We start from the raw sequence: 24,790 nt of genomic DNA, 5'->3' as shown, positions 1-24,790 counted from the left end.
CAGGCTGGGCCACAGCCATGAGACTAGAACTCCATTTGAGTCTCCTATGTGAGTGGCAGCAAAACTATCCTTTCTTGGTGTCCTTGGCACACTAGCAGCGAACTGAATAGGAAGTAGAACTTCCAGGAACAACCCACTGAACTACAATTCTATCTCCAAAACAGATAATTTAAAATTTTCAAATTAATAAGTATAACACAGGATATGATGGCAAAGAGACAACAAAGACTGTAGTGCAATGAACAAATCAGGGAAAGAGTTCAAATTTTATGATGATTGTAGGAGTCTCTGAATATACCAAAACCCATGAGTTGTCCACTTAAATTAAGTTGGACTGTGTGGTATGTGAATCATATCTTAATAAAGTTACTTTAAAGCATCTGGTATGATGGCTCAGTGGCTGAATCCTTGCCTTGCAAGCATCAAGATCCCAGGTGGACACTGATTCGTTTCTTGACTGCTCCACTTCCAACGAGTTCCCTGAATGTGGCCTGGGAAAGCAGTAGAGGATGGCCTGAAGCCTTGGGACACTGCACCCATGTGGGAGACCTGGAGGAAGCTCCTGGCTCCTGACTTTGGATTGGCTCAGCTCTGGCTGATTTGGGGGGAGTGAACCAGTGGATAAAGGCTCTATCTCTCGGTCTCTCCTTCTCTACCTAAATCTGATCTGCCTTTTCAATAACAATACATAAAAGCTAGTATAAAAAGAAATCAAATAAAGTATAAATATTATCTGCATTGTCATTCCAAGATTACTCTACTGTGGGCCTTGTGATGTATTAACTTACTCCTGTCCGAACATCATTTATGTTAAAGAACAAAAATGGGATCATATAATTTATATAGCATTTGGAATTAAAAGTGTAGAACTTCTTAATTAAAAAGCTTAATTAAAAGAACTTCTTAATTAGAAACAACAGTAGCTAAGTGAACTAAGTTCTAGTTCCAGTTTTGTTTAAGCATCTGTGACCTTGAAGAGTCACATGGCTTTTCAGGGACAAATATTTTCTATGGCATAAAACAGGTCTTGGACTAGATGAGAATTTTATTCTTTTCCAAGTACAGATTTCTGTGCTTCTCCAAGGAGGTAACACAATAAAAAATATTACAAATTCAGGTGTTAACGATTTATCTGTAATAGCAAAGACTTTTTGAACCAGGAATGGTAATCTTCAAGACATATCATTGTTAATAAAACAAGGATAGAACAGTATATATAGCATGTCACCATGCTGTGTCTAGAATATTGCGGTAAGGATACATGAATACAGACATTAATGAGAGGCAACTAGGTGGCTGGGAAACAATGACGGTTTTGGAAGTTACTTTTCACTATACAATATCCTCTGTTTATTTTATATCATTTTAAAGACAAAATATTTACTAAGAAAAACCTTGAATACAGGTGTAGTGATAAACAACATATAGAAAACGAGTCATTCATCACTTAAATCCTTTTAATCACTTCCTTTGCCTGCATGATTTGGTCTCTTTTGTTCTCTCTCTTTGCCATCACCACAAATGCTCACCTTTTTGGGGTCCCATTGGCTTTCTCTAAGTTTCTAGAAATCTTTTTTTAAATTTTTTTTTATTTTTTAATTTTTATTACAAAGTCAGATATACTGAGAGGAGGAGAGATAGAGAGGAAGTGGAGCTGCCGGGATTAGAACCAGCGGCCATATGGGATCAAGGCGAGGACCTTAGCCAGTAGGCCACGCTGCCGAGCCCAAGTTTCTAGAAATCTTAATCTCCTTGTCCCTAGAATGGTCAAACATAGCATCAACAACTTTTGATAATTAGCTTCTTGGGAATCCTAAGTGAAGTTGAGGAATTTAAAAACTGAGAGACCTCTGAGTTAACACCCACCTCTTACTCTCCACCTGAGAAACCAGAATCTGAGGCCCTCATTCGAGGTCAGTCTGCCACATCTCCATGATATACAATTAACCTGCACATTCCACAGAGTCCCACTGAACAGAAGTGAGTTAATACAAAAGAATCTTTTAGATATTAGCAGAATGGGACCACATTAGAACTCAGAAAATTAGTTTGATTTCTTATCGCTGAAAATGTATTATGAAGCCAATGTTCAGAAGGACCAACAAAGAAACAATGTTCCTGAGATGAAAAAGCCATCTTCAAACAGGATCTTACCAGTTGATGTACTTGGGGGTCTCAGGATTAGGACTAAATTTTAGACTCTAGGGTCTCTTAACTCATCATTCTCTAAGAACAGTATGATGCAGATGCGTCAGTATTTCTCATACTAGCCTGCTTTAAAAGGAAAAAAAAATCCCTTTGACCTTTGGTGACACCTTGAATTCTTTTAATTAAAAAAAAAAACATTTAAATAAATTGAATGTCCATACAGGTACATAGCAAAAGAAACAGCGGGTTGATGGTTGTATGGTACATGTGCAATCCAGAACATGCATGTTAATTTCCTTAATATTATATTCTTTACACCGTAACTGAGGCAAGATTTTATAGACTCATGGACAACTTGGAGAGCACTTATGAATATATATATTGCAGTTGGAGTCTGACAAAATGGAAATTGGAGAATCAGTTTACTCTGCACTGCATCCAACTCTCCGACTTTGCCTTTTTTTCTAGACCATTTGGATGGCTAGCCAATCTTAACACTCAAATGTGAACAACCACTAGTGTAGATATAATCTGCATATGCTTATCATCATTATACATCAATGTAACAAAACTATGAACAAGATCATAAAACTAGTGCTTCAAATAACCTTTCTTCATGGACAGATGATACTGTTTAACTGAAAATGCCAATGACACAAATATGCTATTATTCTCCCCATTTGACAAAACCATTTTCAAGTGAACAGACTCATAAAAATTTGTTCATTCCGTGAACCACTACTCTTTATTTTCCTTTGAGAACACTTTAGAGAAACTGAACTACACAGCACACCACTGAATCTGCATTCGCATTAGTAATATCAACTCTCGAAGATTCCACCAATAAGCAGAGGTGTGGATTTGGCTGCCACTTAGGTCGCCAAGCTGCTCTGCTTTTAATCCAGATTCCCGCTGTTGCTCCCGGGGAGGCTACAGAAAACAGCCCAAGTACCTGGACCTTTGCCATGGGTGTGACACTGCACAGAGTTCCAGGTTCCTGGGTCAGACTGGCTCAACCTCAGATGTGCTAGGCATTTGAGAATATAACAGTGAAACAATCTGCAAACACTTTCTGGAATACATTTCCCCAGTTTTAAAATAAAATACTTTAGAGGACTTTTTGGTTGCTCAAGACTGTTTCCTAATAGTTTTTGAAAGCTGTTGACTTTTAGAAATGAACATGTTGATCTAGGCGTAAAGGAGGAGGAGATGCGAAAAACAGAAGAGATGCCAATTCACAATGCAGCAGGCAATTAATTAAGAAGAGTCCTGCTCCTTGAACATATGATGGAGAAGATCTGAAGAATCTTAGAGCAACAGAAGATGTATTTCCTGCAAGTTACTTTATTGGTGTGATTTCCCAACTGGGTGGAAAATTAAATCAACGGATCTGATCTTGGATTAAAGCTGTCGTTCTCAGAAGTGGGCAATTTTGCCCCCTCCCCGCCAGGAAACCTTGGCAATGTTGGAAGATATTTTCAGTTGTCATAAGTCTCTGTCGTCTACTAGGTGGACCCCAAAGATGATGCCAGCATTTTCTTATGTACAGGACAGCACCCCAAGTAGTGAGCGACCTCTCCAGTCAAAATTGTTGATAGTGTCCAAGTTGAAAAGCCCCAGACTCAGGTGTCCTTGCCAGGGTGTAGTATGTGCAGCCCTTGCAGGGAGGGCTGTACCCTAGTGTATCTCTGGCTTTCTATCTCCTCTTCCACTACTATTACCACCACCACTACCACCACACCCACATACCCACACCTCCCAGTCTGTATTACAAGGTCACCAGTAGCAAGCAGAATCCTCCCAGTCTTCTGGAACACAGAGTAACCATAAGACAGGTGTCAGGGGAATTTGCATTGCGCCAGCCACACCCGGAGCACTAGCAAAGGAACTACTCAAGGAACGGATAAAAGGAGCAACTCGGAGTGTAGCACACGTCATTAGTTCATTCACTCTCTTCTCAGGAAAGCTCAGCCACCTGGTACCACTCTGTGAGGCCTGGAAACACTCCTTAAACCCCAAGCACAGGTTAGGGAGGCGACCTCCAGGAGGCCAGCGTGTAAGAGGAGTCTGTATGGACAAGGACGCTGATCACTCACACAGCAGCTGGGAATGCTTTCCTACGTGTTTCATCTCCTCCAAGCCATGCAACCACCTCAGGAGACAGCCTTTATTCCTTGGGTCAAAACCATGTCCAAGGTCAAGACCATCTGCCAGTACAGGGCTGATACTCCAGTCCCATTTACAGCATTGTTCTATGCAGCACGGTTACTTAAAGGTACCCGGGTCTTATTCCAGGCTTGGATTTTGTCTCTTGCTGCTCAATCACACGAATACAAAGCCCTTCTCCTTAAAGACAAAAAACGCCCCCTCCCATTTCCATCTTCTTCCTATTTGACAAGTGGGGATCCTTCTCTAGTTCTTTTATGTATGTACATTGTGCCGTGTGTTCCCAATTACACCGCAGACTGCTGACCTGCAGGGACCAGCTCTTTCATTTCCTCTGCAGCCGTTTGCAGTACTGCAGTCACACAAGAAATGCCCTCTGCATGAACGAACCTGTAGAGATAAAAACGACGGCATGCCCATTTATTGGTTTCATGCTTTTATTTTTGCTTTGTGATAGGACTGTGTATCATAAGCTTGCAGAGGGCACAGAAAATGGCTCGGTGTTTTCCTTCCACTCAGCAGGAACTATGCAAAATTCGATCCTTGCATGCCTTTTTGATGGTCTGGATAATATTAGCACACTGGGGGTGCTTTTGTGTAGCTAAGGAGCGGGGGTTGTCAGCCTTTGGGCGGCAGGGGAGTGTTCCTTGCTTCCCACTGTAAGCTCCCACAGCGCCTAGGTCAGGGCCAGATTACCGCAGAGACTCCCCTGCCCCCTCCAGCCCCCCCTTCCGCCCCCCGCTTATTTTTATTACTAAGGAAGCCGACTGTGAAAATGGCAAGCTCTTGCATAACCCCAGACCTTGCGAGGAAATGAGCAAAGTGGAAGGGGGATTTGAGGGCCGAGCAGCCACGGCCCACACGGGAATGCAGAGGCTTCCCCGTGTGAGAACCCAGCCTGTCTGACGAGCAGCACTCACGCTGTCTGCGGCCCCGCAGTCCCGGGGCCGGGACGCAGCAGTCTGTCCGCCCGCCCCGCGCGCCCCGCCAGCCCCGCGCGCCCCCGGGAGCTGTCCAGACGGCCCCGCCCGCGCCTACCTGGGCACTCACCCGCGCCGCGCGGCCTCTCCTCCTCCCACCCCGGCCGCGGGAGCCCGGCTCGGGCCTGGCCCGCTGGCGGCCGGCTCCCTGCCTCCTCCCTGCTCCGGCCGCTGGCCCGGGCCAGACAGTGGCCGGCGCGCCGGGAGTGGGGTGGGGGGTCGGCGGAGACGGCGCGGCCAGGCTCGGCGGGGCTCGGCGGGCTCGCCCCCGGCCCGGCGCCTGCAGGGGACGCGGGGACGGCCCCGCCCCGCCGCCTTCCCTCTCCCTCCCGGCTCCCTGGATCCGCGCCGGGAGGAAATGAGGTGTTGCTGCCTGGTTAATCACAGCTCCAGACACTCATTGGCCGAGCGCGCCGCAGCCACTTCCTCCTCCTCCTCCTCCTCCCGCTCCTCCCGCTCCGGGCTCCTGCTCTTTGCAGCCGCCGCCGCAGCCTCCCCCTCGGCGCTGGGGGGAACTTTTCCACTCTCTGTGACCGACTCCCCCGCCGCCCCCCGGGGCAAAGGCCCCTGCCCGCACGCCCGCGGCCGTTCTCCCCGCCTGCGCCTCCGCGCCTCGGGAAGTTTGTCCGCCCGCCCTCCCTCCTCCCCTTCCTCCTCCTCCTCCTCCTCTCCACCCCGCCTCCCCACCCTCCCCCGGCTCTTTCCCCGGGGTGGCTGCCGCCGCTGCCAGCCTGCTCCTCGGCCAGCCACGCCGCCCAGCGCCCGGAAGCCCCTGACCCCGCATTGCGCTCCGCTGCAGCCGCCGTCGCCGCCGCCGCCGCCCGGAGCGGGCCACCGGCCCTCGGCCCCGCAGAGTTCCGGGCTCGCTCGCCGGCTGCACCGCCCCGCCCCGCCCCGCGCCGCCCCGCGCCGACCTGCAGCGCCCGGCTGCTCGCACTCCGCCTCCCCCGGCTCTGCCCCCGGCCGCCGCGGGACCAGAGGTGAGGGGAGGTCGCCGGCCGCGCCTGTCGGGGCCGGGAGGACCGCGGGAAGAGGGAGCCTGGGCGGAGGAGCGGCAGGCATCGGGGGTGGGAGGGTGGGCGTCTGTCTGCGGGCGCCTCCCCCCTGGGCTTTCATTCCTTTCTCCCCGTCGCTGGAGCCCCTCTCGGCAGGGGTGGCCAGGGACCGAAAGTGTCTTGCTTTGGGCCTGAGCTGCTTCTCGGGATGTGGGGGAGGGCAAAGGCATGGAGCTGGGGTCTCGGGTTTGCGCTGTGCTGTGCGTGTGTGGTGTGATGGTGGTGGTGCTGCTGCTGGTGGTGGTGTGTGTGTGTAGTGAACTCCTCCAGGGTGTGTGTCTTTGACTTGTACATTGATCTGGCCGTCCGGCTACGGGGCTCCCTTTCCTGGCTGGGCTTGGGAGAGAGTGGAGAGATGAGCGAGTCACCCCCACCCTCAAAATATCCATCCCTTCCAAGAGGAATTTTCTGCTGGAGAGGCAGCCAATAAACTCTGCTCAACTCCCTCCCTCCCTCCGTTCTTCTTAGTGCACTTTCAAAAAGCTTCAAAGCCAGGAATGTGGGATTCATCTTCCGATCCCCAGAAGGCAAATGTGGTTACAGATGTTGCACAGTACTCTGCCAAGTTTAAAACCCTTCCTTCAACACTGTAACCAAAACACCGAGGCTAGAGCCTTGGGTGCACTTTGGGAGAGTCTTGGGCCTTTGGGGCTCGCTGCGCTTGGTCACTTCCGTCGGGTTCTAGGCTGGCTCCTCTCTGTCCAGTTTGTGCCGGATTGGTATCCCCCTCCTCACCGACCCTCTCCTGGGGTTTTGAATGCACCATACTTGGAACAGGAGCTTGGAGTAAGCTACCCAGTAGCAGAAGGACAAGTCCCGATTGAGAAGTTGTTGAATTGGCTTTTGGAGAAGGCTGGAAGGTAGTACCGTGGGTTTGTCAGTTTTACTGAACTTTTCTCTCTGCATTGGGAAATACTTTGACCCCCTGTGTGGCAGGGATTAGATAATGGAGGAAGGCTCCGACCCTATCTGTCTTTTTCCTCTCTTATTTCTGGAGAGTAGGACCTTGAAATCAGACACGATTCTGTGTTGTTAAAGATTGTTAGTTCCAGAGATGCCCGACTGCTGGGACAGCCCAGAGGAAAGCTGTGGCAGAAAGCAGACACCACGTCCCCTCTTCCCCCAGAACCGTTCTGCCTGGCAAGGTTGTGTTCTGAAGTTTCAGAGATGGGATGAGCCTAGTGGCGAACCTTAAATGGAAACACTATAGTATGTCCTGGCACTTGTCTCTGGAGGTGGGTTGCTGGACAGGAGCCCAGGCTCCGGCAGCCAGCAGACACGAGACTCGTGCTGACCTCAGACGCTGGCTTTGCCATGCAGCCTTACAGGGTGCACTCTGCTTCTGTAGGAAATACGGGCCTCATGCCTGTCACTGATGTGGGGCACCGAAGCCAGAAGTTTTCTCGAGCCTCCCTTCGTGGGACCTGGGTCTTCTCACGACCAAAGCATGATCTGTGTGATTCGATTGCTTTTGTTCTCTTGTCACGGGCTTACAAAAATCAATAAATAAAATGAAAATTCTTGTGAAGCTGGACTGTGTGTCTCCAGTAGATGGGACTGTGTGCTGGTTAGTAGTGTTGCTGCTGTCGACACACACATACGTACTCAGTGGTGGTGAGTGATGTGTCAGTAACTTCCGGGGGGATGGTTGACGTTGGGGATGGGAATGGATTGGTTCATGTGCTTCTTTCCCAACTATCTTGGTGATTTTTTTTTTTTTTTTACATATACCTGAAGAAAGTGTTTTTAGGCAAAACTTGCTTTAGTAGTCATACAACTTTCCTGCCTTGGAAGAGAGCAACTATTTCAATCTGAGTCTGTTTCTTATTAACTCTGAGTAACTTAAAGGAGTATTAGGAATGCAGAATCAGGATGCCGTATTCAGGAATGCAGTGAATTTCAGAAACGAGGAGTTTAACAGCATGGAAATTGTTTTCAGAGTCGTCTCTTGCTGAGTTTTCTTTATGTGGCTACCAAAAGTGTGGACAGGGAATGCAGCAGGTACAGGTCATGCCCAGCTCCTGACCAGGACAGACTGGGCAGACGCGTCCTGTGAAGACCATGCTGGGCCTCCAGATTGTCCGGAGGCTTGGCGTGAGCAGTCTGGCTTTGTGGGGCAGGGAGGCAGAGGACAGAAATGGGTTTGAAAAGTGATCCCACCCTGCAAGGTCGTGAGGTGAAGATGAGACCGATATTGGGACCGGGAGTTGTCGTTCGTGGCTTGTCTGACTGTTGGATCTTGCTTCTTGGTTTATTTTTGTGTGAAGAGATCTGGTGATCAACTTGCTCAGATTCTGGAGAGTGAGATGAGTGGCAGCAGAAGCTTTGCTGTGTTTGGGTGAATTTAATGGCAGCGTGATTTGGGGATGCTGGCTGTGTGCCAGGGAGTGTACTCGGCTCCTTACGTCCCCTTCTCCATTACATTTGTATAATCACCACTTGGATGATTATTTTTCCTTTCTAAACACTAAGAAATTGAAGCTTACAAAATTTAAGTGGTGGAGTGGGGATTTGAACTAGGAATCTGGGACTCTGTAGACCACGTTCTTGGCCACTTTGGCAGTGTTTGTCAAACTCCATTCACTCATTTACTGTTTTATGAAGTAACCATCACTGGCTCACTTGATCTGCTGATTTTCTCTTAAAAAATTGTGATCCACCTTTTCTTCAAAAAATTTCAAAAGCATCATTTCATCTTTTAAGAGGAACAATGTGTTGCGGCCACCTTTGGAAGACCCACTTGCTTGTTAGGTTGTATTCATACTTTTGCTGGAGCCTGAAATTCAGGATAATATGTGTATATGTTTCAGGATCAGAGATACAAATGGAGGAGGTGGGTGATAGGGTGTTGATGATGATCTGAATTTTCAGAGCAGGTCATGAATTTTTGGGTGCTGATTTTATTTGACTTTAAAACCTATGTCTATAATGCATAGTTCTTTTATAAAATGGTAACGGAAACTGGGCACACAGCTCTTAACTCAGTGATCACACGGGGAATGTTTCACTGCACTAAGCTCGGTGCCATTGTCGACTTGGCACCTTGTATGAAGCAGTCACACAAGAACCCTTGGCTGTTTGACAAGACCCCAGGTTATGACTGGAAGGCAGATTGATCGTTGGTCATACTTGAGTAAGGTTGAGGAATGTCTCCTCGAGTTTGTCTGCCTTCTACTCTCATTTTCCAGTATTATGACTGAAATAATCGTCTGGCTGCAGTGGGGTTTCCCCTGACTCCAGCTAAGGGCGGTACAAGCTAGGCTGTGGCTGGCAGTTTTCAATGTCACCTTGTCTTGTATATCTAGTACTAAGGATGGGGCAGAGAAGCCTGTCCTAAAGTGTGAAACCACTTTCCTTTGTACTGGGGCTCAATGGTGGGGGATATCATCTGTGACATTCAGGGATGGGAGTGGTGGCTAACTAAAAGCAGTGCCTGGGTAAAACGTTAACAATATTAAACTTGCAAGGCTGGAAAATCAAGGCGTTGGAGGTTTTAACTGGAATCTACAGAATTCCCTGTTTTAAGTTTCCCAAGCAAGTACTGGGCACTGTCACTTTATTCCTGGAAATGAGGATTTGGAATTGGGTTTCTTGGTATAAAATGCCTTTCTTTGATCTTTTGGAGTGAAAGCTGTGCTTCTTTCTGTGACCAACTCTGGCCAACTCCAGCTCTCTGAAGAAGCGAATGGAAGATTTACCTCTTGTTGAGCCTTTGGCTGTGGAATACCCTTGCTTGCCATGCTAGTTTGAGTCAGAGGCTCCAAACTCCAGGATTTGAATGTTGCCAAGGATGTTGAACTGAATGACTTTCTGAAAAAGTTGAGTTAGTGTGGTTGGCGCATTGTGGTCTTTAGTTACAAGTTTTGCTTAAACCTGCATTCTCAAAACCAAGTAAAAAGAGGCCGTGTAACTTGCTTTTCTGAGGCAAAACAAATACGTTCCCTGCCTTCTGTTTTCCAGCTGCCAGTACAGAATAATATTCCTGTGTTCGTTTAGGCAGTTCTGGAAATTTGAACTTGCTTCTGTCTGCAGGCTCTTAGGTGGCCCACAGGGGCTTTGTTTTCCTGAGCCACTGCCACTTGGTTGTTTGACTTTGGGGTTTCAGTTCCTGACCAACATTCCACTTTGCCCATTAGAGTGGCTTCATTGTTTGCTCTGGCCGTTTGGCTTTTATTTCTGTGTCTGGGAACGTAACTTAGTGTCTTTCCAAAGGTTGTGAGAGTTTCGTAGTAAGGGGAAGTGACTAGGGTGAGGGGAAGGGGCTGTCCATAGCACGGTGTGATGATGGGTTTTTGAGAGGTTCGTGCCAGTGTCCAGCCTTGGCTCTGCTGGCCCTCTGTGTTGCCCTGTTCCCATCTTTCTGGAAAAGCCAAATCCTGCAGGGCTCAAAGAGTTCAAGAATGCTTCTTGGATGTTACCTTTTGATGATCCCCTAACCTTTTATCAATTTTGCCTCTTTCTAGAACTTGATTGATTTCTTTGAGGGCAAGGCCTTCAAGTTATTCATTCATTCATTCATTCTTTCCATACAACTCATTTCCCTTCTCCAATATAAGACCTTTCATATTCTTTTGCTGGGCCTCTTGAGGGCAGGGCCTGTGTCTTATTCATCTTTTGTGTGTCTTTTGCCTCTAAAGTGAGGTGTGACTCAGACCACACAGTCAATAGATTGTTTTTTAATTGCCAAGAGGAAGAATGGGTGATTGTATGATGGGGGAGCCAGGGGACTCTATCCTTTAGGGGAGCGGGGAGATTTCAGAGAAGATGCTACAAGTGACTGTGGTCCTTAAGTATCAGTCTGAGAAGTTAGGGTGACAAACACTCTGTGTAAAAGGAATATATTTTGGTACTGCTTTTGTATGCTTGATTGTAAATTGTACTTTGTGAATTCAGCCAACATATTCTTTTCAGTATGTGCTTCCTTGTTTGCTTTTATATTTAAGAGTGATGCCTCTATTTTTGAAAGGAGTATTCCAAGACATTTTTCATATTCCGCAGATCTGGAAATGCTGTGTTAGCCGATGAGTGGCTAACCCCCAAGTGCTTGGCCAGTCAACTCCTTTTACCCTGACTTTACCAAAGTGTTGTAGATATTCCCAAAGGATTAGGAGGAGACCATAGAGTGCTTTGGGTGTGCAGTGCTTTGGGGTGCAGTGCATAGAGTGCTTTTGGTGGTGCTTTGGGAACAGTGGAAGAGTGTAGGTAACCTCTTTGGAAAATGGAAGACATCTAAAGTAAGTGCCTGTTTTGAAAAGTTTTTCAGGGCTGATTTGGATAGGTGTACCATGTGGAGTTTTCTAGTTACTTGATTTTTTTTTTCTTTTGTGGCTTAAGCCAAGATAGGCTGTTAATTGTCACTATACAATATGGACTCCATTGGGGGAAAACAAAGGTAAGTTTAGTTTTTAGCCAGTTATGAAATAATTATTGATCATACCTTTAAAAAATAACTGAGTTTGATGAGAAATGTATAGAAGAGAATAGGGGAGGTAAGGAGTGATTTCAAAGGTGGATTCTAGAAGTATGTGAAACTTGGTATTTGGAGTATGGGTACCGCAGACAATGTGCACTGCAGAACTTGAGAAGAAGAATTCTGGAATAGAGGAAATGGTTTGAAGTGAGGTTTTTTTTTTTTTTTTTAAAGATTTATTCATTTTATTACAAAGTCAGATATACAGAGAGGAGAGACAGAGAGGAAGATCTTCCATCCGATGATTCACTCCCCAAGTGAGCTGCAACGGGCCAGTGCGCGCCGATCCAATGCCGGGAACCTGGAACCTCTTCCAGGTCTCCCACGCGGGTGCAGGGTCCCAATGCATTGGGCCGTCCTCAGCTGCTTTCCCAGGCCACAAGCAGGGAGCTGGATGGGAAGTGGAGCTTCCGTGATTAGAACCAGTGCCCATATGAGATCAGGGCGCGTTCAAGGCGAGGACTTTAGCCGCTAGGCCATGCCGCCGGGCCCTGAGGTGAGGTTTTAAGCCAAGATCTTAGTCTTCCACTCCTGTAGCTCTGGGTGAGTGGTATCTCGCTTTAGGTACTCCTGTATACTTGCCCCTCTCCTGACGCGGCAGGATGGTGCTCCCCAGCCAGCATTGCCAAGGAAGCTTTTGGACTTGGGTCTCTTGCTCTACGCAAGACAGGAAGAGATATAACAACAGTCAGTGGGAAGGAAAGGTAAAGTGGTTCTCCAGAATGACCTCCAACTTCCTTTTCATGAGTGAGGAAACTTGGTGTGCCAGGTGACCTTTTCATTTGCCTTGTTGACCTGGAAGAACCTGAGCTGTTGAGTGGCAGGTGGCAGGAACACATCTCTTCAGGAGCATGGCCTAGAAAAAACAGAAATCTCGGTCCCCAGAGCTTGCTTTTATATCAATATAAATGTTCCATTTCAAAACATTCTTGGCTCTCAGAAACACTATACATCCCAGCCTAGTACATACATTCATATAAGTGTATTACCAACAAAGCTGGATTTTAAGTTTACCAAATAGTGTGCTAATGCTTTCTAATTTCTATTCAGTTTTCATGAAGAAATTCTTATCTCTATCTCCTAAATTGATAGTGGGTCTTAATCAGGAGTTAAAAAAAATTGTCCTGGGTTTTGTAGAAATTAGCCTTAATTTGTTCATTGACTAGTTGCTAATCTGTCTGAGTATTTTCTTTCTCCTCTTGTATGGATTTCTGTAGGATGTCCATGCCCTGTCCTCATTACCCCAGCTTTACTAACACTGTGTCAGGGTCTCTGCTTTTCTTAAGAAACAGAACTATGGGCCAGCTACAAGAATGTATTATGATACCAGTCGGCATCAAAAGTGCAACTGATTAACTTGAACTGGGGACTGTAGCCACTTATCTGCATTTGCTTACATATTATATATATATATACATATACACACATACATATATATATATTAGTGTTTATTTTATTTTACTTTTTTAAAAAAGATTTTATTTTTATTGGAAAGGTAAATATACAGAGAGGAGGAAAGACAGAAGAGTTTCACTCCCCAATTGGCTGCAATGGCCAGAGCTAAGCCAATCTGAAGCCAGGAGCCCAGGGCCTCTTGCGTATCTCCCACATGGGTGCAGTATCCCAAGGATTTTTGCCATTCCCGACTGCCTTCTTAGGCCACAAGCAGGGAGCTGGATGGGAAGTGGGGATGCCAGGATTAGAACCAGCGCGCCCATATGGGATCCCGGTGTGTGCAAGGCAAGGACTTTAGCCGCTAGGCTGTTGTACTGGGCCCTTATTTTTTTTTCTTTTAACTTGAAAGAGCGATACTAACATACATGCACAGACACAGACACACAGAGATACATACTGATTTTCAGCCTCCGGTTTTATTCCCTAAATGGGCTGAATGACTAGGACTGGATGAGGCAGAATCCCGGAGAACCTGAACTGTATCCAAGTATCCCACCTGAGGAACAGGGACCAAGCATTTGAGCCATCAGCTGCTGCTTCCCAGGTGTATGGGCAGGAAAACTTTAATCGCAAGCAGGGTAACCAGGGCTCCAAACTGGTACTGTCATGCAGGATGCCAGTGTCTCAGAGATGTGAGTGTGTTAGCTCGATCCACTGTACTGCAATGCACATCTCTGGACTATGTCTGAGAATGATGGTGACTCTCAGTATTAAGAGGAAAATTGGATTGCTTGTTGAGGTCACAGGTACCAAAAAGATGGGAAGAAGGGAAGGAACGAAGGATGGGGATTCTATGTATTGTTCAGAAATGAAAATATGTGAAGTTACTAGGGACAGCTGTCTACTTTCAGAGACATGAGAGCTTCCTTGGGGGTTAGCACACATCACTGCTGTCATCATTTACATGCTTAGATTCCCCTGCCTTCCTGCTTCTCCATCATTTCTTCTCCATCTTTCATTTCTTAAATGTTTGTCAAGTTTTCCTTTCCTTAGAGCTGGACAGGGGAAGCTCAGCAAAACCAAGTTGATCTTAAGGTGCACTAGAGTCAAGAATGACATGTCACAGTAAATGGCAGAGTGCCGAGTATCTGGATCACAAGATAAAGATGCTTAAGAATTAACCACACACTCTTGGAGAGTTGCAGCCATTTGGCTGGCCTTTGTAAGTAAGTAGCATTTTGATATTCTCAGTTTGAGAGCTCTACATACAGGTGGCATTTCCAAAAGAGGGAATGGGTCAAGGAAGCACCCGACAGATGGATTTGGTTTAGTAGCCATGTTGTACAAATCATTGTATACACACACGTGAGTGCACATATATATATATATATACACTACGTATATTTAAGCTGTATTTGACATTCAGTGTTACTTAATTTGAGAAAAAGAGAGGGAAAGAGAGAGAGTTCCTGTAAAATGCTTAACTTTTCTGATGCCTACCATCACTTGGGATAGTGAAGCTGAGACCCAGAAACTAAGTCCAAATCTCCCCAAGTGAGTGGCAGAGACCCAGTAATTTGAACCATTACTACTACCTCTCAGGGTCTACATTAGTAGGGAATTGGAGTCAGGAGCCAGGATCAAAGACTGAGCTCCAGCACTGTGGTTTGTGATGGCCCTAGCTGATGTATTGGCCCCTGAGCTCAGGCACTGTGATTTGGGATGGTCCTAGTCTATGTGCTGGCCCCTGAATGAAGCCCACCCCAGTTGCAGGCACTTTTAGTTGCTGTAGTCAGTGTCCTGAGATGCAGCTGAGAAAGGATTCATGCAAGGCTGGAGAGCTAGGAGGAGGATCAGTTCACAATGCTTTGTGGTGCATGCATGTGAGTACCATAGGAAAAAACCTACGAAGGCAGATTTGAAGCTGTGTGATGGTTTTCTTGCAATGCCTGGCTCTAAGTTACGCTAATTCATGGAGGGGCCAGCCATGGTGTAGCAGGCTGATTTCCCCTACCTGTGGTGTCAGATCCCATGTGTGTTCAAGTCCCCATTGCTCCTCTTTTGATCTAGCTCCCTACTACTGGCCTGGCAAGGTAGTGGAGGATGGCTCAAGTCCTTGGATTCCTGTACTCACGTGGGACACCTGCAAGAAGCTGCTGGCTACCCACTTCTAACTGGCTCATTTCTAGTTGTTGTGGCCAAGTTGGAAGTTAATCAGTGGATGGAAGATTTTTTTTCTTCCTTCTCTGTCATTTTACCCTTTAAATAAATACTTAAAATACTTTTAGGGACCTTTATTTAAAGATGAAATTTCTGTATAAAAGTTCAAATTTACATTTGCCCGGTGTTACTGCCAGCTCTGACAGCTCCAGCACACTCTTCCTGCATGGAACCTGCCTGGGTGCCTTGTGATTGCATCTGATGGGTGTATACAGTGCGGAGCAGCCCCAGCTCTGTCTGCTCATCCTGCAGGAGAATCAGAGCATCCTATTTTCACCCAAACACTGAGGCCCCATAATAGTGACTGTTGTCTATTCTTGGCTTACTTTTTTTCTTTAATCTCCTAGCCTGTCTCTCTCCCTCTTTCCTCCTTGTATGCTGACTGCCGACTGCATTGCTCCTAGAGGTGCATGAGGTGGAGAATGCTGTCTTGGAGTCTTCTGTTGATGGTCGATGATCTCTGCTATGGGTGGGATGCCTAGAAGCTGGGAGGAGATGGGAAAAGTTGGAAGTAAGGTTTTAGCTCAGGGCCAGAGCAACCACACGGCTTGTGCACAAGTAAATCACTTTGTGATGAGGAAGTTGAGAGAGAGGGGAGGTGGGTGGGCAGACACTTGACTTGGAACTGGGATTCAGAGAGAATAGTGTTGATCTTAGAAAATGGAAATTTGGCATGAGGGGCTAATTTGGGCTAGAGTGTGGTATGGGATTGAGCCTTTTATGGGGCAGAGAGGAACAGGGGGGCTCCTTACCATCATATCAAGAATTTATTTGGGAATAGGGTTCTGGAACCCCATAGATAAGAACTTGGGTCCTTGGCTGAGGTCTGTGTGATAAAAAGAGCCACAGTGGCAAACAGTTCAAACTCTTTTATTAATTTTTTGGGGGGTGGAGAGGAAGGAGGGAAGCAAGGTATCTTATCTTGCAACTAAATCACGTGTTTATCCTAATGAAGGAGTAAAATAACAATCTTCAGCTTTTGAACATGGGAGTTGTTCAACATCTGCTCATAGAATCAAAGATTGATAGGCTTTTGAAGGGTAACACCTGTAATTTATGTTTGCTTGTTATGCTGAGCCGTTTTGAGGTAGAACTGATTCAAACAATGGCTTCTCTTTTCTTTTTTTGGTGTTACAGATGGTAGAAAAAGAGAGGCTGGAGCCTTGAGATGGGGTAAAATGTCAGAGGAGACTCTGCTTGGGATATGTTCTTGCTTTCGCTAGTTTGGAATGGAGTGCCTCCTTCCTTCCTTCCTTCCTTCCTTTCCTACTTTCTTTCTTTTTAAGATTTATTTTATTTTTATTGCCAACTCAGATATACAGAGAGGAGGAGAGACAGAGAGGAAGATCTTCCATCCAATGATTCACTCCCCAAGTAACTGCAAAGGCTGGTGCTGCGCCGATCTGAAGTCAGGAGCCAGGAGCTTCCTCCAGGTCTCCTACAATCTCCTACATGGGTGCAGGGTCCCAAGGCTTTGGGCCATCCTCAACTGCTTTCCCAGGCCACAAGCAGGGAGCTGGATGGGAAGCGGGGCCACCGGGATTAGAACCAGCACCCATATGGGATCCCAGCCTGTTCAAGGTGAGGACTTTAGCCGCTATGCCACTGCACCAGACCTAATGGAATGCCCTTTTCAAAATCAGACGAGTCCTAGAGGTGCCGGGCTCGCACTGTTTGCTTAGGATTCCCTCCAACATGTGTTTCTTCATGACCAGATCTACCTTAACTCCTCTGCCTTCTGCCGCCTGCTACTGTTCAGATCCCTAACGGTCTTACTGTTTTAGCGCATTCTCAGCAAGGTAGCGGGAAATCTTTGTCAGATAGCATTGTGGATGGAGCTCTTCATGCAAGATTTTTGTTTTGTTTACAGAGGCTTTTGTCTTTTTTGGGGGGAGAATACTCTTTGATGATTTTTTTTTAATTCACAGATAACTGTATTTCCCTGAGTGAGCCCATTAATATGGTTTCTTGTAGAAGTTTTTTTCTCTTAGAAATCAAGTAATTTTCAAGATAGCTCAAGTTTTTTATGCTGTTTGCAGTGAAAGGAATACACAATACAATACAAAATTGGTAGTAAAATGAAGGGCATGCAGTCAAAAGTAACTTCTGTCCTCCTGCCTCAAATTTCCCTTCCTGACAGAAACCCATCATTGTGATGAATTGTGTCTCCTGGTGGTAGTATTACCCTTTACAAGCATAGACTAATACAGTTTTCCCTAACTGTAGTGCCCCATTGTATAAATTTCCTTCTGCATTTAGTGTTTCTTACTTAATTCGTCTTGAAATTTCTGCTGTCAACGTGAACAGAATTCACTCATTCTTCTGTAAGGTATTCCATTGTGTACCATAATATATTTAGCCAATGATTTATTCCTTCAGGGAACATGTATTACAGTGTTGCAGGGACTAGATTTTGCATAGCAACCTCCTCCCCCTCATGCCTGATGTATTTTCTCGAAGTTTCCAGGAGTCAACCCTCGCTGACCAAATGTCTCCAAATGTTAACTGAAAATTCCAGAAAAAAGGATCACTTTAAAATAACTTATTGCATGATATATTTCTTCCATTATATTATTTATGGTCAGTCTTACTGTATCTAATTTGTCATGTATTTGCCCAAAGGAATGAACACACAACATGTAGGATCTAAGATGTTTGCAGTTTTTGGTATCTGTAGCTCTTGGAATGAATCCTCCAGTAGGCAAGGAAGGCTGCTGTACTGCTGCGTGCCTGTGGGCTGCCTATATATGTGTCCCTGTGTGTCTGGGATACATATCAAGGATTGGCAATCACTGAATCAAAGCATATTTCTGTTTTAAATAATCTAGGTTGTGCCATGAAGTTGAGTTTTTCACTTGTAGTAGTGAAACATTGTAGCACTGAGAATGACAGCAGCTGGCCAGACCCAAGCACTACTGTGGCTCAAGGAAGTAATTTTTCTTCTTCTTCTTTTTTTTTTTTTTTTTGTTAGATTTATACATTTATTTGCAAGCAAGAGAGAGAGAGAGAGAGAGAGAGAGATGGATGGATAGATAGATATTGAGCTTCTGTCTGCTGGTTCACTCCCCAAATGCCTACAATAGCCGAGGAGCTGGGCCAAGTTGATGAAAGGATCCAGGAACTATTCTGAGTGGATAGCAGAGACCCAAATGCCATCTTTGACTGCCTTCCCAGGTGCACTGGTGAGAAAGTGGATGGGATGCTGGCATTGAAAGCAGTGGCCTGGAAAGTCATTCTCTTCACCATTTTGTGATGCTTTCCTTTCTTCATCTGTCAAGAAGGACATAGCCCCCATTATTGCTGAAGTTCGTTTGTTGACTCTCTTTCATTTTCTCCCTTCCAGTAGAGATTGATTGATTTCTGCCCCCACCCCCACACCACGTTAGTTAAGTGTGTGAACAACCTGGGGCTTTGGAAGCCTTGCTCAGCCACAGCTTACTCTGTCTTGAAGTGCCACGTCTGGTTTGTTCTTTATGCTAAAAGCCGAGCTGCTGTGGCTGTCTTTTTTTTTTTTTTTTTTTTTTTTTTTTTTTAATGCAGTGAGTGGTAAGTAGGTACTTAGTGACCAAGAAACTCCTACACTCAGCTTTTTCTTATTGATCAAGAATAGAAGCCATGGATTTTCAGACTTAGGAAAAAAGCTTTATTTTTATAATAGATTATAAAAAAAACTAAATAGGCCTATGATAGACAGTCTTTTAAGAGACAAAATTGTGGTTTTGAGTTTGCAACACACCACGGAAGATAGCTTTTGATCTTTTAAAAACAAGTTTTAAAAATTTCCAGATTTTTATTTGAAAGGCAAGGAGGGTAAGAGAGGAGAGGGAAACTGGAGGTGGTTGGGAGGGGGAAGGGAGAGAGAGAGAGAGAGAGAGAGAGTGAAAAAGAATTAAAGAAGGAGAGACTGCAAATCTCTTTGGATTCACTTCATCTTTTGATTCGCAACAGCCAGGATTGGGTCAGGCTGAGGCATGCAGCTGTAAACTTCATCCAGGTCTCCCACGTTTATGGCAGGGACTCAAATAATTGAGCCATCACTTGCTGGCTCCAAAAAATGTGGATTAGAAGCTGGGTTGGAAGCAGAGCTGGGTCTTGGGCCTGGAGACTCTAGGATGCAGTACCAGGTGTTCAGGCAGTGTCTTACCCTCTGTAGGCAAGGCCAGCCTCTGTCCATTGATCCTTGGATGCATTGTGTTATGAAGAAAAAGTGGAGATTATTTGAAATTTTGAGTTATTTACGCACTATTTTTTAATAAGATGTTTGAATTTCCTGGGGTTACCAAATTGGGTGTATTTAAAAATTCAAACCAAAGTCAACACAATTTAATATAAAATCCACTCTGGATTTTATTCCCTGGGCTGCATTTTTTCTTTAAAATTGGCTTTCCAAAGCTAAGCAATATATTTGGATTTTTCACTTGAAAGATTTTGGACTGTTAATATACATGTAATTTTTTTCTGGAAAAATTTTGAGCTCTTGGTTACTCATTTAAAAAAATCATTCACTAAATCTCTTTAAGTATACAAATTTATTCAGCTAGCTGTAGAGTAGTGGAAAAATTGGAAGCAAATGTTTTACAATAGAGGTTAGGTTTATATATATGTTCACAAAATGGAATCTTATGTAATCACTAAAAATACTATTTTAGACGAATTTTCAGGGACAGATCTCATTTTAAAAGTTGGTTTTGTTGGCTATTCCGTCTAGTTGGAACCTTAATTTTTGAAAGTACTTATCGTACACGTTTTCTGTCCTGTGTGTATTACCAGTGTATGTGTGAGCTAAGTAGCTTGGACAGTGCAATGTGTGTGTGTGTGTGTATGTGATCCTGTGGTGGTGTACTGCCTTGATACTATAGCACGGTAAGCACGCAGAAATTTCAGGGGATACCTGAGTGACCATGGAGAATCCACAGAATACTATTAAGTTGAAAAAGCAGGATAACAAAAGCATGGTATTGTTCTATTCACAAAAATTGTAAATAATTCCATAAGTACAGACATGGAACATAGTCTAGTTCCAGATTTGTAATTGATCATGTGTACACGCGGTCATGGATGTAGAGGAAGAAAAGACCTAGTGGGAATTGTTAACAGGTATCTCTGTGCTGTGAGCCATGCACGATTTTGAAGAAACAATCTGTTAAGTACAAGTGAGCGAGGTAAATATTGGAAGATTATGTCACCTTGATAATATATTTTGCCCTTTAAGCATTAAAGGTGGTCACCTTTCCTGTGGTGATGATTTAGCACAACAGCGTGGCCGTTTCGTCCTGTGAGCAGAATGCTCCATATCTCTGGAGTCTGACAGGCTTTATAGCTACTTTATGGCTAAGTTATGATCTGGGAGTTGGACTTTTCAGAAGCTGGTTTTAATTTCTCATCAGTTGAAGTTGAAAGGTAGTGAAAGACTATTAGATCTGGCACATGTGTCTAATTATAATTATTGACATTTTCAAATGCTTGTTGAAGTGTGATGCATAGCGCGTGATTTTGACAGCTGTGACTGCACTGAACCTGCTGGGGTAGAATTTCCCATAAAGACTTGTTTAAACTTTGAGAAAGATTCTCTGTAAAGCGGATGTGCGTAAGTATGAGTGAAATGATGGTTCCTGTCCCAATGAACCTGTTGATTTTTTGTGCCAACTTTTTTTTTTTAAGATTTATATGTATATTTGAAGGGTAGATTTTACAGACTGCAGAAAGACAGAGGTATCTTCTACCTGCCAGTTCTCTCCCCAGAGGGCCACAATGGCCACAATTGGGCTATCTGCAGCCAAGAACCTAGAGCCTCTTCTTTGTCTCCCACATGTCTCAGGCACTCAGGGAATCAGGTCATCCTCCGCTGCTTTCTCAATCCACAGTCTGGGAGCTGGATCAGAAATGGAGAGCTGGGACTAGAACTAGCGCTCACATAGGGTGCTGGCATGACAGGTGGAGGATTAGTCTGTTGAGCCGCAGCACCAGCCCCATGTGTGCTAAATGTTACTAAGAAGATTATCTGATTTAGTTTTCACTTCAAGAAACATGGAAATTTTACTTTTTAGGTAGAGTTTTTTTTTTAATTTCTTTTTTTTTTTAAACTTAACAGTTTATACTATTCAAGCAATATTTTACAGATCTTCATGCATTTTAGGGTAATCAAAACAGTTTTATAGCTCTTACAAGCCATTTATTAATAATTGAAGAATAGGAAAGTCTTAGGCAAGTGAGCAGAGAAATCCCCAACAGTTTAGCAAGTGAAAAACAAAGATCAAGCGTGGTGTCATTCCTTCAGTGATTTGACGCTGCAGTGCTTGTATAGATTCTCCGTATTTCTTCTGCTGAAGAACTTGAACCACTTAGCTCCAAATTACAGAGCTGGTGTTGTGTAATAGCCTTATCTTTTAAAGGTCTCCTGAGAAAATGCTCATGTGTTATCTCTTTTGTGGCCACTCCATGCTTCTATGCAGTCCTATCATTCTATGGCATCTTATTGAGTAGCTGCAATGTTCCAGGCAATTAACATATAGACACAGTGGCTTCCACAAAGCTTGCTTTAGCAGAAACCAAACAGCCATTACAATACAAATTGAATCGTCAGAATGGAACTCTGACCGTAAAATAAGACTAGGGTGTACAATTCTGGTAATATTGGCAGGTCTGATGTTGTGCAGTGGGTTAAGGCTCCATCTGTGACACCACCATCCCATACTTGAATGAGTCGCTTTAGTTCTAGATCTTTACAGGCATAGGATTAGCCTATTGAGCCATAATACACTGGCCTGTAAAGTTTTTTAAAAAAGTGTTAGAGGTCACCTTCCCTTGGAATTAATGTTCCTAAGTGTTCTTGACGGCTGAATAGGAAGTTAGTGAGGAAATGGACCAGAGACGGAAATTTAAGAGAAAGACAATCTCCTTTGGAAGTGAGTGTGACCAGAATCTGGTATTCAGCCTGTGGTACTTGGCTTCGTGGGGATGGATGGCATCAATAGAATTGGCGAGTCTCAACTCTACTCACTGAATCGGAACCAGCTTTGCAATGGTGTCCCTGGGGCTGTCAGTGTTTTTCAGTGTTTGGGGAGCATTGTACCAAAGCAGAGGGGAGGCTACAGTGAAGTAGCTGGGAATTAGACCACCTGCTAAGGAGTTGCAAGTGTTTTTTTTTTTTTAAGTATAGGGTTGATAATGGAGAAATAATACCAGTTTTAAATTTTCTAAAAATTTCCTGAAAGTATTCCTAGGGCAACACTGATCCAGAATGTTTTTATAAATCATAATTATATTTAAGATGGGGTCCTTGGAACCCTTTGTAGCCCCTCAGCTGTGAACATCACAAGAGTGGCACATTTGGAAATACTAGCACTGCTTTCCAAACTCCAGACATTTTGCCTGAGGTTAGTAGCGCAATCAAGTGTTGACTTTTACCTGGCCCTGAGGTCTATCCTGGGATTGCCACACTTTCACTGTTTGGAGCCCTAGGCGTCCTGGGGTTCCTGTTTGTCCCAATGACTTCATCTTCGTTAGTTGGGCTCAGCCTTTCCCTTAAATGCTATTTTCAGGGTCATTCTCTTGCTGTGGTTCCCAGGCTTGTCTTGGTTGTACCTTGGGAGCATCCAAACCTGATATCTCTGCCTGCCCCTTGAGGTTTGGATTTAAGTAATATAGGGCATAGCCTATGAATGGGGTCGAATTTTTGGAAGATTCTCATGTTAGCCTGCTATACCTGAAAATTTTTAATGCAGTTGTGCCTGGTGAAATACTACCTTGATGTGCCATTAATAAATGCACATTAAAATAACTTATTTATATATTTAAAATAACTTATTTTAATGTGAGGGTTCTGTCACTTCTCGACCTTTTGGCTAAGATGTGTAATGTGAGGGTTCTTCAAAAAGTGACTGGAAAAGTGGAAACTGTATAAAATGGAAAAACTGGGCATGGATTTCCAAACTGGTTTGCACTAAAATAAACATTTTAAATTCCATTTTTGACAAGTGGGTTTGAGAGGCAGGAGGAGGGCAGGTGGAGTCATCTGGTCATTAGTCAAAAGCAAATGGAATTAGCTGAGAGGAAGGGGCTGGGTTCAAGACAGAGGAGACCTCTTCTGGTCCAGGGGCAGTGCCGCTTAGTTGGAGGGGACATGGAGAAGGAGGATGTGCCCTCTGCCTCTGGTGGATGATACCTGGAGCAGGATCTTGAGAGAAGACGATGGGAGGGATTAGGGAAGCCTTCCCAGGCACTGCCATGAACCAGGCAGGGTAAGGGTTGAAGAGGGCGGTTCTTGTTGACTAGGATCATCACTAGTAATGTTGTCTAGGAAACCACAGATTGTAGTGGCTTCACAGGAAAGACATGCTCAGAGCAAGTGGCTTTTCCAAGGAAGTTTTAACTGGAGGAAAAATCTTGCGGTGGTAGGGGACATTGGAAAATAAATCAAAGTTTGTTTGGGAGGTAGTCGTCCTCTGGTTAGTCATGGAAGTTATTTCAACAAGGAATAACGATGACAAGGGATAATAGGATCCACAGAGAGAAATTGCTAGAGCTCTTGCTAGGGCTCCATAAAATTGCTTTTTCTTTTAATCATAACTATTTACTTTTTGCTTCCCCTTCCCTCAACGCTTCCTTGTTATTCTCTTTTACTGCCATCCCAATTTCTGAGTTTAGGTGTTTGTATATGCCGATGAAGTGTTTGGAGGAAATGTTGAAGTGTTCAGCCTTTGTTCCTGTGTAGGTGAAGTTTGCGGAGGGCTTCGTGTTTCACCAAAGCAACACTCTGTCTAGGTGAGCCTGTGCAGGAGATAAGGAAGGACGTTGAATTATTCCATGTTACAGGGAGGAAGGCAATCCTGAAGTTCATATGTATCCAGGAGGACTGGGTTCAGCCAGGACAGGCTCCAGCTGTTGTAGTCATTTGGGGAAGGCACCAGCGGATAGAAGACTGTCAGTTGCTCTGTGTTTCAAGTACATAAATAAATAAACAAATAGATAGGTAAATAAATAAATATCTTAAAAGATTAAGTGTAAGGGAACACTAAGTTCACAGGTACAGACGTAAGAAGAGCGTGTTGGATGCTGGGAGGCACAGGTGGTTTGGTTGAACTGTTGCTTAGTGTAATCGCGGGAATCCCTGTAAGACCGGAGAGGTGCAGAAGCCGCATCATGAAGACTTCTTACTGTGTGCCGAAATAATTCACGGCTTATTCTCTAAGTATTGTGGAATGTAGCCAGGAAAGGGATCCATTTGGATTTGAACTTTGGAATAATCCTGGCAGCAGTGTGAAGGATGATCCTTTGAGATTATGCTTCTCCATCTGTGCACTGGGTTGTGTCCCACTCTCCTTATTCGTCTGTTGACACCCTGAGCCCAGTGCAAT

General features: G+C 44.8%; 1 protein-coding gene and 1 long non-coding RNA gene across 2 annotated transcripts in view; one reads left to right on the top strand and one right to left on the bottom strand.

Moving 5' to 3' along the window:
* Positions 1–5,758, bottom strand: part of LOC131480368 (uncharacterized) — a 42,417-nt gene extending 36,659 nt beyond the window's left edge. Inside the window, exon 1 of the long non-coding RNA XR_009245445.1 lies at positions 5,353–5,758. This is a non-coding gene — a long non-coding RNA (uncharacterized LOC131480368). The remainder of the gene's footprint in view (positions 1–5,352) is intronic.
* A 444-nt stretch (positions 5,759–6,202) lies between these two features.
* Positions 6,203–24,790, top strand: part of ACVR1 (activin A receptor type 1) — a 125,208-nt gene continuing 106,620 nt past the window's right edge. Inside the window, exon 1 of the mRNA XM_058664496.1 lies at positions 6,203–6,274. The gene's annotated coding sequence lies outside the window, so the exon portion shown is untranslated. The remainder of the gene's footprint in view (positions 6,275–24,790) is intronic.

This window comes from Ochotona princeps, chromosome 5 (assembly GCF_030435755.1).
Source record: "Ochotona princeps isolate mOchPri1 chromosome 5, mOchPri1.hap1, whole genome shotgun sequence".
NCBI classification, from domain to species: domain Eukaryota; kingdom Metazoa; phylum Chordata; class Mammalia; order Lagomorpha; family Ochotonidae; genus Ochotona; species Ochotona princeps.
The sequence above is the reverse complement of the archived record's forward strand: the minus strand, read 5'-3'. Positions and strand labels throughout refer to the sequence as shown.